We start from the raw sequence: 16,349 nt of genomic DNA on the forward strand, positions 1-16,349 counted from the left end.
ACATACACAACTCACATTGCATTCATACACTGCTCTCACATACACAACTCACATTGCATTCATACACTGCTCTCACATACACAGATCACACTGCATTCATACACTACACTTACATACACAGCTCACACTGCATTCATACACTGCTCTCACATACACAACTCACATTGCATTCATACACTGCTCTCACATACACAACTCACATTGCATTCATACACTGCTCTCACATACACAGATCACACTGCATTCATACACTACACTTACATACACAGCTCACACTGCATTCATACACTGCTCTCACATACACAACTCACACTGCATTATACACTGCTCTCACATACACAGCTCACACTGCATTCATACACTGCTCTCACATACACAACTCACACTGCATTCATACACTACACTTACATACACAGCTCACACTGCATTCATACACTGCTCTCACATACACAGCTCACACTGCATTCATACACTGCTCTCACATACACAGCTCACACTGCATTCATACACTGCTCAGACAAACACAGCTCACACTGCATTATATACTGCTCTCACATACACAGCTCACACTGCATTCATACACTGCTCTCACATACACAACTCACACTGAATTATACACTGCTCTCACATACACAGCCAACACTGCATTCATACACTGCTCTCACATACACAGCTCACACTGCATTCATACACTGCTCTCACATACACTGCTCACACTGCATTTATACACTGCTCTCACATACACAGCTCACACTGCATTCATACACGGCTCTCAAAAACACAGCTCACACTGCATTCATACACTGCTCTCACATACACAGCTCACACTGCATTATACACTGCTCTCACATACACCGCTTACACTGCATTCATACACTGCTCTCACTTATATTATATATCTATTCCCCCCTCCTATTACCTTATATTATTTATCTATTCCCCCTCCTATTACCTTATATTATATATCTAATCCCCCTCTTATTACCTTATATTATATATCTAATCCCCCTCTTATTACCTTATATTATATATCTAATCCCCCTCTTATTACCTTATATTATATATCTATTCCCCCTCTTATTACCTTATATTATATATCTATTCCCCCTCTTATAACCTTATATTATATATCTATACCCCCTCTTATTACCTTATATTATATATCTATTCCCCCTCCTATTACCTTATATTATATATCTATTCCCCCCTCCTATTTCCTTATATTATATATCTATTCCCCCTCCTCTTATTACCTTATATTATATATCTATTCCCCCCTCCTATTACCTTATATTATATATCTATTCCCCCTCTGATTACCTTATATTATATATCTATTCCCCCCTCCTATTACCCTTTATTATATATCTATTCCCCCTCTTATTACCTTATATTATATATCTATTCCCCCCTCCTATTTCCTTATATTATATATCTATTCCCCCTCTTATTACCTTATATTATATATCTAATCCCCCTCTTATTACCTTATATTATATATCTATTCCCCCTCTTATTACCTTATATTATATATCTATTTCCCCTCTTATTACCTTATATTATATATATATACCCCCTCCTATTACCTTATATTATATATCTATTCCCCCTCTTATTACCTTATATTATATATCTATACCCCCTCCTATTACCTTATATTATATATCTATTCCCCCTCTTATTACCTTATATTATATATCTATTCCCCCTCTTATTACCTTATATTATATATATATTCCCCCCTCCTATTACCTTATATTATATATCTATTCCCCCTCTTATTACCTTATATTATATATATATTCCCCCCTCCTATTACCTTATATTATATATCTATTCCCCCTCTTATTACCTTATATTATATATATAGTCCCCCCTCCTATTACCTTATATTATATATCTATTCCCCCTCTTATTACCTTATATTATATATCTATTCCCCCTCTTTTTACCTTATATTATATATCTATTTCCCCTCATATTACCTTATATAAAATATCTATTCCCCCTCTGATTACCTTATATTATTTATCTATTCCCCCCTCTGATTACCTTATATTATATATCTATACCCCCTCTTATTACCTTATATTAAATATCTATTCCCCCTCCTATTACCTTATATTATATATCTATTCCCCCTCCTATTACCTTATATTATATATCTATTCCCCCTCTTATTACCTTATATTAAATATCTATTCCCCCTCCTATTACCTTATATTATATATCTATTCCCCCTCTTATTACCTTATATTATATATCGATTTCCCCTCATATTACCTTATATAATATATCTATTCCCCCTCTGATTACCTTATATTATTTATCTATTCCCCCTCCTATTACCTTATATTATATATCTATTCCCCCTCTTATTACCTTATATTATATATCTATTCCCCCTCTTATTACCTTATATTATATATCTATACCCCCTCTTATTACCTTATATTAAATATCTATTCCCCCCTCCTATTACCTTATATTATATATCTATTCCCCCTCTTATTACCCTATATTATATATCTATTCCCCCTCATATTACCTTATATTATATATCTATTCCCCCTCTTATTACCTTATATTATATATCTATTCCCCTCTTATTACTTATATTATATATCTATTCCCCCTCTTATTACCTTATATTATATATCTATTCCCCCTCTTATTACCTTATATTATATATCTATTCCCCCCTCCTATTACCTTATATTATATATCTATTCCCCCTCTTATTACCTTATATTATATATCTATTCCCCCTCCTATTACCCTATATTATATATCTATTCCCCCTCCTATTTCCTTATATTATATATCTATTCCCCCTCTTATTACCTTATATTATATATCTAAACCCCCTCTTATTACCCTATATTATATATCTATACCCTCTCTTATAACCTTATATTATACATCTATTCCCCCTCTTATTACCTTATATTATATATCTAAACCCCCTCTTATTACCTTATATTATATATCTATTCCCCCTCTTATTACCTTATATTATATATCTATACCCCCTCTTATTACCTTATATTAAATATCTATTCCCCCATCCTATTACCTTATATTATATATCTAAACCCCCTCTTATTACCCTATATTATATATCTATACCCTCTCTTATAACCTTATATTATACATCTATTCCCCCTCTTATTACCTTATATTATATATCTATACCCCCTCTTATTACCTTATATTATATATCTAAACCCCCTCTTATTACCCTATATTATATATCTATACCCCCTCTTATAACCTTATATTATATATCTATTCCCCCTCTTATTACCTTATATTATATATCTAAACCCCCTCTTATGAGCCTATATTATATATCTATACCCCCTCTTATAACCTTATATTATATATCTATTCCCCCCTCCTATTACCTTATATTATATATCTATTCCCCCCTCCTATTACCTTATATTATATATCTATTCCCCCTCTTATTACCTTATATTATATATCTATTCCCCCCTCCTATTACCCTTTATTATATATCTATTCCCCCTCCTATTTCCTTATATTATATATCTATTCCCCCTCTTATTACCTTATATTATATATCTAAACCCCCTCTTATTACCCTATATTATATATCTATAACCCCCCTCTTATAACCTTATATTATACATCTATTCCCCCTCTTATTACCTTATATTATATATCTAAACCCCCTCTTATTACCCTATATTATATATCTATACCCCCTCTTATAACCTTATATTATATATCTATTCCCCTTATTATTACCTTATATTATATATCTATTCCAACTCTTATTACCTTATATTATATATCTATTCCCCTCTTATTACCTTATATTATATATCTATTCCCCCTCTTATTACCTTATATTATATATCTATTCCCCCCTCCTATTACCCTATATTATATATCTATTCCCCCACTTATTACCTTATATTATATATATATTCCCCTCTTATTACTTATATTATATATCTATTCCCCCTCTTATTACCTTATATTATATATCTATTCCCCCCTCCTATTACCTTATATTATATATCTATTCCCCCTCTTATTACCTTATATTATATATCTATTCCCCCCTCCTATTACCCTATATTATATATCTATTCCCCCTCCTATTTCCTTATATTATATATCTATTCCCCCTCTTATTACCTTATATTATATATCTAAACCCCCTCTTATTACCCTATATTATATATCTATACCCCCCTCTTATAACCTTATATTATACATCTATTCCCCCTCTTATTACCTTATATTATATATCAAAACCCCCTCTTATTACCCTATATTATATATCTATACCCCCTCTTATAACCTTATATTATATATCTATTCCCCCTCTTATTACCTTATATTATATATCTATTCCCCCTCTTATTACCTTATATTATACATCTATTCCCCCTCTTATTACCTTATATTATATATCTAAACCCCCTCTTATTACCCTATATTATATATCTATTCCCCCTCATATTACCTTATATTATATATCTATTCCCCCTCTTATTACCTTATATTATATATCTATTCCCCTCTTATTACTTATATTATATATCTATTCCCCCTCTTATTACCTTATATTATCTATCTATTCCCCCCTCCTATTACCTTATATTATATATCTATTCCCCCTCTTATTACCTTATATTATATATCTATTCCCCCCTCCTATTACCTTATATTATATATCTATTCCCCCTCTTATTACCTTATATTATCTATCTATTCCCCCCTCCTATTACCTTATATTATATATCTATTCCCCCTCTTATTACCTTATATTATATATCTATTCCCCCCTCCTATTACCCTATATTATATATCTATTCCCCCTCTTATTACCTTATATTATATATCTATTCCCCTCTTATTACTTATATTATATATCTATTCCCCCTCTTATTACCTTATATTATATATCTATTCCCCCCTCCTATTACCTTATATTATATATCTATTCCCCCTCTTATTACCTTATATTATATATCTATTCCCCCCTCCTATTACCCTATATTATATATCTATTCCCCCTCTTATTACCTTATATTATATTTCTATTCCCCCTCTTATTACCTTATATTATACATCTATTCCCCCTCTTATTACCTTATATTATATATCTAAACCCCCTCTTATTACCCTATATTATATATCTATTCCCCCTCATATTACCTTATATTATATATCTATTCCCCCTCTTATTACCTTATATTATATATCTATTCCCCTCTTATTACTTATATTATATATCTATTCCCCCTCTTATTACCTTATATTATATATCTATTCCCCCCTCCTATTACCCTATATTATATATCTATTCCCCCTCTTATTACCTTATATTATATATCTATTCCCCTCTTATTACTTATATTATATATCTATTCCCCCTCTTATTACCTTATATTATATATCTATTCCCCCCTCCTATTACCTTATATTATATATCTATTCCCCCTCTTATTACCTTATATTATATATCTATTCCCCCCTCCTATTACCCTATATTATATATCTATTCCCCCTCCTATTTCCTTATATTATATATCTATTCCCCCTCTTATTACCTTATATTATATATCTAAACCCCCTCTTATTACCCTATATTATATATCTATACCCCCCTCTTATAACCTTATATTATACATCTATTCCCCCTCTTATTACCTTATATTATATATCAAAACCCCCTCTTATTACCCTATATTATATATCTATACCCCCTCTTATAACCTTATATTATATATCTATTCCCCCTCTTATTACCTTATATTATATATCTATTCCCCCTCTTATTACCTTATATTATACATCTATTCCCCCTCTTATTACCTTATATTATATATCTAAACCCCCTCTTATTACCCTATATTATATATCTATACCCCCTCTTATAACCTTATATTATATATCTATTCCCCCCTCTTATTACTTATATTATATATCTATTCCCCCTCTTATTACCTTATATTATATATCTATTCCCCCTCTTATTACCTTATATTATATATCTATTCCCCCCTCCTATTACCCTATATTATATATCTATTCCCCCTCCTATTTCCTTATATTATATATCTATTCCCCCTCTTATTACCTTATATTATATATCTAATCCCCCCTCTTATAACCTTATATTATACATCTATTCCCCCTCTTATTACCTTATATTATATATCTAAACCCCCTCTTATTACCTTATATTATATATCTATTCCCCCTCATATTACCTTATATTATATATCTATTCCCCCTCTTATTTACTTATATTATATATCTATACCCCCTCTTATTACCTTATATTATATATCTATTCCCCCTCTTATTACCTTATATTATATATCTATACCCCCTCTTTTTACCTTATATTAAATATCTATTCCCCCATCCTATTACCTTATACTATATATCTATACCCCCTCTTATTACCTTATATTATATATCTAAACCCCCTCTTATTACCTTATATTATATATCTATTCCCCCTCATATTACCTTATATTATATATCTATTCCCCCTCTTATTTACTTATATTATATATCTATACCCCCTCTTATTACCTTATATTATATATCTATTCCCCCTCTTATTACCTTATATTATATATCTATACCCCCTCTTTTTACCTTATATTAAATATCTATTCCCCCATCCTATTACCTTATACTATATATCTATACCCCCTCTTATTACCTTATATTATATATCTAAACCCCCTCTTATTACCTTATATTATATATCTATTCCCCCTCATATTACCTTATATTATATATCTATTCCCCCTCTTATTTACTTATATTATATATCTATACCCCCTCTTATTACCTTATATTATATATCTATTCCCCCTCTTATTACCTTATATTATATATCTATACCCCCTCTTTTTACCTTATATTAAATATCTATTCCCCCATCCTATTACCTTATACTATATATCTATTCCCCCTCTTATTACCTTATATTATATATCTATTCCCCCTCTTATTACCTTATATTATATATCTATTCCCCCCTCCTATTACCCTTTATTATATATCTATTCCCCCCTCCTATTTCCTTATATTATATATCTATTCCCCTCTTATTACCTTATATTATATATCTATTCCCCCCTCCTATTACCCTATATTATATATCTATTCCCCGCTCCTATTACCTTATATTATATATCTATTCCCCCTCTTATTACCTTATATTATATATCTATTCCCCCTCTTATTACCTTATATTATATATCTATTCCCCTCTTATTACCTTATATTATATATCTATCCCCCTCCTATTACCCTATATTATATATCTATTCCCCCTCTTATTACTTTATATTATATATCTATTCCCCTCTTATTACCTTATATTATATATCTATTCCCCTCTTATTACCTTATATTATATATCTATCCCCCCTCCTATTACCCTATATTATATATCTATTCCCCCTCTTATTACCTTATATTATATATCTATTCCCCCCTCCTATTACCTTATATTATATATCTATTCCCCCTCTTATTACCTTATATTATATATCTATTCCCCCCCCCTATTACCTTATATTATATATCTATTCCCCCTCTTATTACCTTATATTATATATCTATACCCCCTCTTATTACCCTATATTATATATCTATTCCCACTCTTATTACCTTATATTAAATATATATTCCCCCCTTCCTATTACCTTATATTATATATCTATTCCCCCTCTTATTACCTTATATTATATATCTATTCCCCCCTCCTATTACCCTTTATTATATATCTATTCCCCCCTCCTATTTCCTTATATTATATATCTATTCCCCTCTTATTACCTTATATTATATATCTATTCCCCCTCCTGTTACCCTATATTATATATCTATTCCCCGCTCCTATTACCTTATATTATATATCTATTCCCCCTCTTATTACTTATATTATATATCTATTCCCCCTCTTATTACCTTATATTATATATCTATTCCCCCTCTTATTACCTTATATTATATATCTATTCCCCCTCTTATTACCCTATATTATATATCTATTCCCCGCTCCTATTACCTTATATTATATATCTATTCCCCCTCTTATTACCTTATATTATATATCTATTCCCCCCTCCTATTACCCTATATTATATATCTATTCCCCGCTCCTATTACCTTATATTATATATCTATTCCCCCCTCCTATTACCCTATATTATATATCTATTCCCCCCTCCTATTACCTTATATTATATATCTATTCCCCCCTCCTATTACCTTATATTATATATCTATTCCCCCTCTTATTACCTTATATTATATATCTATTCCCCCCTCCTATTACCTTATATTATATATCTATTCCCCCCTCCTATTACCTTATATTATATATCTATTCCCCCTCTTATTACCTTATATTATATATCTATTCCCCCTCTTATTACCTTATATTATATATCTATTCCCCCTCTTATTACCTTATATTATATATCTATTCCCCCTCTTATTACCTTATATTATATATCTATTCCCCCCTCCTATTACCCTTTATTATATATCTATTCCCCCCTCCTATTTCCTTATATTATATATCTATTCCCCTCTTATTACCTTATATTATATATCTATTCCCGCCACCTATTACCCTATATTATATATCTATTCCCCCTCTTATTACCTTATATTATATATCTATTCCCCTCTTATTACCTTATATTATATATCTATTCCCCCTCCTATTACCCTATATTATATATCTATTCCCCCCTCCTATTACCTTATATTATATATCTATTCCCCCCTCCTATTACCTTATATTATATATCTATTCCCCCTCTTATTACCTTATATTATATATCTATTCCCCCCTCCTATTACCTTATATTATATATCTATTCCCCCCTCCTATTACCTTATATTATATATCTATTCCCCCTCTTATTACCTTATATTATATATCTATTCCCCCTCTTATTACCTTATATTATATATCTATTCCCCCTCTTATTACCTTATATTATATATCTATTCCCCCTCTTATTACCTTATATTATATATCTATACCCCCTCTTATTACCCTATATTATATATCTATTCCCACTCTTATTACCTTATATTAAATATATATTCCCCCCTCCTATTACCTTATATTATATATCTATTCCCCCTCTTATTACCTTATATTATATATCTATTCCCCCCTCCTATTACCCTTTATTATATATCTATTCCCCCCTCCTATTTCCTTATATTATATATATATTCCCCTCTTATTACCTTATATTATATATCTATTCCCCCCTCCTATTACCCTTTATTATATATCTATTCCCCCCTCCTATTTCCTTATATTATATATCTATTCCCCTCTTATTACCTTATATTATATATCTATTCCCGCCACCTATTACCCTATATTATATATCTATTCCCCCTCTTATTACCTTATATTATATATCTATTCCCCCTCTTATTACCTTATATTATATATCTATTCCCGCCACCTATTACCCTATATTATATATCTATTCCCCCTCTTATTACCTTATATTATATATCTATTCCTCCTCTTATCACCTTATATTATATATCTATTCCCCCCTCCTATTACCCTATATTATATATCTATTCCCCCCTCCTATTACCTTATATTATATATCTATTCCCCCCTCTTATTACCTTATATTATATATCTATTCCCCCTCTTATTACCTTATATTATATATCTATTCCCCCCTCCTATTACCCTATATTATATATCTATTCCCCCCTCCTATTACCTTATATTATATATCTGTTCCCCCCTCCTATTACCTTATATTATATATCTATTCCCCCCTCTTATTACCTTATATTATATATCTATTCCCCCCTCCTATTACCTTATATTATATATCTATTCCCCCCTCCTATTACCTTATATTATATATCTATTCCCCCTCTTATTACCTTATATTATATATCTATTCCCCCTCTTATTACCTTATATTATATATCTATTCCCCACTCCTATTACCCTATATTATATATCTATTCCCCCTCTATTACCTTATATTATATATCTATTCCCCCTCTTATTACCTTATATTATATATCTATTCCCCCCTCATATTACCTTATATTATATATCTATTCCCCCCTCTTATTACATTATATTATATATCTATTCCCCCCTCCTATTACCTTATATTATATATCTATTCCCCCTCTTATTACCTTATATTATATATCTATTCCCCCTCTTATTACCTTATATTATATATCTATTCCCCACTCCTATTACCCTATATTATATATCTATTCCCCCCTCCTATTACCTTATATTATATATCTATTCCCCCTCTTATTACCTTATATTATATATCTATTCCCCCTCTTATTACCTTATATTATATATCTATACCCCCTCTTATTACCTTATATTAAATATCTATTCCCCCTCTTATTACCTTATATTATATATCTATTCCCCACTCCTATTACCCTATATTATATATCTATTCCCCCTCCTATTACCTTATATTATATATCTATTCCCCCTCTTATTACCTTATATTATATATCTATTCCCCCTCTTATTACCTTATATTATATATCTATACCCCCTCTTATTACCTTATATTAAATATCTATTCCCCCTCTTATTACCTTATATTATATATCTATTCCCCACTCCTATTACCCTATATTATATATCTATTCCCCCCTCCTATTACCTTATATTATATATCTATTCCCCCTCTTATTACCTTATATTATATATCTATTCCCCCCTCCTATTACCTTATATTATATATCTATTCTCCCTCTTATTACCTTATATTATATATCTATTCCCCCTCTTATTACCTTATATTATATATCTATTCCCCCTCCTATTACCTTATATTATATATCTATTCCCCCTCTTATTACCTTATATTATATATCTATTCCCCCCTCCTATTACCTTATATTATATATCTATTCCCCCTCTTATTACCTTATATTATATATCTATTCCCCCTCCTAATACCTTATATTATATATCTATTCCCCCCTCCTATTACCTTATATTATATATCTATTCCCCCTCTTATTACCTTATATTATATATCTATTCCCCCCTCCTATTACCCTATATTATATATCTATTCCCCCTCTATTACCTTATATTATATATCTATTCCCCCTCTTATTACCTTATATTATATATCTATTCCCCCCTCTTATTACCTTATATTATATATCTATTCCCCCTCTTATTACCTTATATTATATATCTATTCCCCCTCTTATTACCTTATATTATATATCTATTCCCCCTCCTATTACCTTATATTATATATCTATTCCCCCTCTTATTACCTTATATTATATATCTATTCCCCCCTCCTATTACCTTATATTATATATCTATTCCCCCTCTTATTACCTTATATTGTATATCTATTCCCCACTCCTATTACCCTATATTATATATCTATTCCCCCTCTATTACCTTATATTATATATTGATTCCCCTTCTTATTACCTTATATTATATATCTATACCCCCTCTTATTACCTTATATTATATATCTAATCCCCCTCTTATTACCTTATATTATATATCTATACCCCCTCTTATTACCTTATATTATATATCTAAACCCCCTCTTATTACCCTATATTATATATCTATTCCCCCTCTTATAACCTTATATTATATATCTATTCCCCCTCTTATTACCTTATATTATATATCTATTCCCCCTCTTATTACCTTATATTATATATCTATTTCCCCTCTTATTACCTTATATTATATATCTATTCCCCCTCTTATTACCTTATATTATATCTATTCCCCCATTCCCTATTACCCTATATTATATATCTATTCCGCCTCTATTACCCTATATTATATATATATTCCCCCTCTTATTACCTTATATTATATATCTATATCCCCTCTTATTACCTTATATTATAAATCTATTCCCCCTCATATTACCTTATATTATATATCTATTCCCCCTCTTATTACCTTATATTATATATCTATTCCCCCTCTTATTACCTTATATTATATATCTATTCCCCCTCCTATTACCTTATATTATATATCTATTCCCCCTCTTATTACCTTATATTATATATCTATTCCCCCTCCTATTACCTTATATTATATATCTATTCCCCCTCTTATTACCTTATATTATATATCTATTCCCCCTCCTATTACCTTATATTATATATCTATTCCCCACTCCTATTTCCTTATATTATATATCTATTCCCCCTCTTATTACCTTATATTATATATCTATTCCCCCTCTTATTAACTTATATTATATATCTATCCCCCTCCTATTACCTTATATTATATATCTATTCCCCCCTCCTATTTCCTTATATTATATATCTATTCCCCCTCTTATTAACTTATATTATATATCTATCCCCCTCCTATTACCCTATATTATATATCTATTCCCCCTCTTATTACCTTATATTATATATCTATTCCCCCTCCTATTACCTTATATTATATATCTATTCCCCCTCTTATTACCTTATATTATATATCTATTCCCCCTCCTATTACCTTATATTATATATCTATTCCCCCCTCCTATTTCCTTATATTATATATCTATTCCCCCTCTTATTAACTTATATTATATATCTATCCCCCTCCTATTACCCTATATTATATATCTATTCCCCCTCTTATTACCTTATATTATATATCTATCCCCCCTCCTATTACCTTATATTATATATCTATTCCCCCTCTTATTACCTTATATTATATATCTATTCCCCCTCCTATTACCTTATATTATATATCTAAACCCCCTCTTATTACCTTATATTATATATCTAAACCCCCTCTTATTACCTTATATTATATATCTATTCCCCCTCTTATTACCTTATATTATATATCTATTCCCCCTCCTATTACCTTATATTATATATCTAAACCCCCTCTTATTACCTTATATTATATATCTAAACCCCCTCTTATTACCTTATATTATATATCTATTCCCCCTTCTTATTACCTTATATTATATATCTATTCCCCCTCCTATTACCCTATATTATATATCTATTCCGCCTCTATTACCTTATATTATATATCTATTCCCCCTCTTATTACCTTATATTATATATCTATTCCCCCTCTTATTACCTTATATTATATATCTATTTCCCCTCCTATTACCTTATATTATATATCTATTCCCCCTCTTATTACCTTATATTATATATCTATTCCCCCTCCTATTACCTTATATTGTATATCTATTCCCCCTCTTATTACCTTATATTATAAATCTGTTCCCCTTTATCCATTTCATGGAGTCCCCCTTTTTAAACATGTCAGGGAGCCCCCCTACCCAAATCCAAGTTAAGGAGCCGCCCACCCCCTTTATCCATTTCAGGGAGCCCCCTTTTATACATGACATAATAACACCCACCTTTTAACCCATGGAGAACAAGGAGGTTTAATTCTTCTTTTCTTCATTAATGGGTTAAACATCTTCCCTGCAGGATCCCCCCTCCCCGTTATGAAGCCCCCCTTTCCCTCTCCTTTCTCTCTCACTCCTCCTCCTCCTGATTCCTCTCCCTGAAGCAGGACCTGCCTCATCTCTCTCTGTCTGGTAGGATCAGATCCTTTATCTCCGGATACTTTTAGGTCCCCCCCCCCCTTCTTCGGTCCCCCTCCCCATCCATGTCTGCACCCCTCCCCCGCCTCCATCCCCGGTTGATGAACGATTTCCCTCCGGTCTATGAGCAGCTTGTATCCTCCTGAGTGACCTCTCTATCTCCATCAGCTGTCTGTCAGGTACCCTCACCCAACATCTCCTGGACCCTCACCCCCACCCAGCATCTCCTGGACCCTCACCCTCACCAGCATCTCCTGGACCCCCACCCAGCATCTCCTGGACCCTCACCCTCACCCAGGATCTTCTGGACCCTCACCCAGGATCTCCTGGACCCTCACCCTCACCCTCACTCAGGATCTTCTGGATCCTCACCCAGCATCTCCTGGACCCTCACCCAGGATCTCCTGGACCCTTACCCAGGATCTCCTGGATCCTCACCCTCACCCAGCATCTCCTGGACCCTCACCCAGCATCTCTTGGACCCTCACCCTCACCCTGCATCTCCTGGACCCTCACCCAGCATCTCCTGGACCCTCACCCAGGATCTCCCTTACCCTGGACACTCACTCTCACCCTTACCCAGCATCTCCTGGACCCTCACCCTCACCCAGCATCTCCTGGACCATCACTCAGATAAAATGAGCCTCTCTCCCCCCCACACCCCCCCCCCCCCTCCCTGCCTGTTGCTCCCCTCATGTTTCCTCTGGGCTGAGCTTCTCTTTGTTTATCCTGCTTTCCACAAGCAATTACTGCATGTCCCTCCACAGCATTTCTACATAACACGACTCCCCAGATTTCCTGCACCCCAGAATATGTCTTGCCCCCCACAGCATTTGTATATAGCATGAACCCCCCAGTACCCTCCCTGCACCCCAGAATCTGCCATGCCCCCCACAGCATTTCTACATAACATGACTCCCCAGTACCCTCCCTGCACCCCAGAATCTGCCATGCCCCCCCACAGCATTTCTACATAACATGACTCCCCAGTACCCTCCCTGCACCCCAGAATCTGCCATGTCCCCCACAGCATTTCTACATAACATGACTCCCCCAGTACCCTCCCTGCACCCCAAAATCTGCCATGTCCCCCACAGAATTTCTATATAACATGACTCCCCCAGTACCCTCCCTGCACCCCAGAATCTGACATGGCCCCCACAGCATTTCTACATAACATGACTCCCCAGTACCCTCCATGCACCCCAGAAACTGCCATGGCCCCCACAGCATTTCTACATAACATGACTCCCCAGTACCATCCCTGCACCCCGGAATCTGCCATGCCCCCCACAGCATTTCTACATAACATGACTCCCCAGTACCCTCCCTGCACCCCAGAATCTGCCATGTCCCCCACAGCATTTCTATATAACATGACTCCCCCAGTACCCTCCCTGCACCCCGGAATCTGACATGGCCCCCACAGCATTTCTACATAACATGACTCCCCAGTACCCTCCATGCACCCCAGAAACTGCCATGGCCCCCACAGCATTTCTACATAACATGACTCCCCAGTACCCTCCCTGCACCCCGGAATCTGCCATGTCCCCCACAGCATTTCTACATAACATGACTCCCCAGTACCCTCCCTGCACCCCAGAATCTGCCATGTCCCCCACAGCATTTCTACATAACATGACTCCCCAGTACCCTCCCTGCACCCCAGAATCTGTCATGCCCCCCACAGCATTTCTACATAACATGACTCCCCAGTACCCTCCCTGCACCCCAGAAACTGCCATGGCCCCCACAGCATTTCTACATAACATGACTCCCCAGTACCCTCCCTGCACCCCAGAATCTGCCATGTCCCCCACAGCATTTCTACATAACATGACTCCCCAGTACCCTCCCTGCACCCCAGAATCTGCCATGACCCCCACAGCAGTTCTACATAACATGACTCCCCAGTACCCTCCCTGCACCCCGGAATCTGCCATGTACCCCACAGCATTTCTACATAACATGACTCCCCAGTACCCTCCCTGCACCCCGGAATCTGCCATGCCCCCCACAGCATTTCTACATAACATGACTCCCCAGTACCATCCCTGCACCCCGGAATCTGCCATGCCCTCCACAGAATTTCTACATAACATGACTCCCCAGTACCCTCCCTGCACCCCAGAATCTGCCATGCCACCCACAGCATTTCTCCATAACATGGCTCCCCAGTACCCTCCCTGCACCCCATAATATGACATGTCCCCCACCCACCTCCTGTGTGAGAATTTACCTCTCTGTCTGGTTCTCTAGCTGACATGATCTCTATTACACCCTCACCCCCTCCCTGACTACTCTTTTACTGCCCCCTCCCTCTGCCACTTTCTTTATTGGGATTCCCTGTCCAGTTCCTCCCCCAGGATCCCTCTCCTGCTCTCTACATTCTTACCATGCAGCCCCTATCCTCTCCTAGCCTGCATCGCCCACCAAAATTAGATGCACTCACAGCCCCATCAAGCACACATACAGCCCCCTCAAACTCACATACACACACAGCCCCCCTCAAACTCACATACACACACAGCCCCCCTCAAACAAACACGCAAAGCCCCCTCAAACAAACCTACACATGCAGCTCCCTTCAAACACATATCTTACAGCCTCCCTCAAACACACACACACAGCTCCCCTTAACACACAAAGACACATATCTCCCTCAAACACCTGCACATACAGTCCCACTGAAACATGCATACA

The 16,349-nt window shown here is 34.6% G+C and overlaps 1 protein-coding gene across 4 annotated transcripts in view; it reads left to right on the top strand.

Moving 5' to 3' along the window:
* CAMK2N1 (calcium/calmodulin dependent protein kinase II inhibitor 1) overlaps positions 1 to 16,349 on the top strand; it is a 46,705-nt gene that overhangs the window by 17,340 nt on the left and 13,016 nt on the right. The window contains exon 1 of one of the 4 annotated variants that reach the window (XM_063436284.1): positions 13,562 to 13,637. The exons of 2 other annotated variants lie outside the window; for them this stretch is intronic. The gene's annotated coding sequence lies outside the window, so the exon portion shown is untranslated. Of the gene's footprint in view, positions 1 to 13,561; positions 13,638 to 13,720; positions 13,823 to 16,349 lie in introns of those variants that run through there. One more of the 4 variants, XM_063436285.1, reaches the window with a different exon arrangement.

The sequence above is a fragment of the Pelobates fuscus genome, chromosome 11, assembly GCF_036172605.1.
Source record: "Pelobates fuscus isolate aPelFus1 chromosome 11, aPelFus1.pri, whole genome shotgun sequence".
NCBI classification, from domain to species: Eukaryota; Metazoa; Chordata; class Amphibia; order Anura; family Pelobatidae; genus Pelobates; species Pelobates fuscus.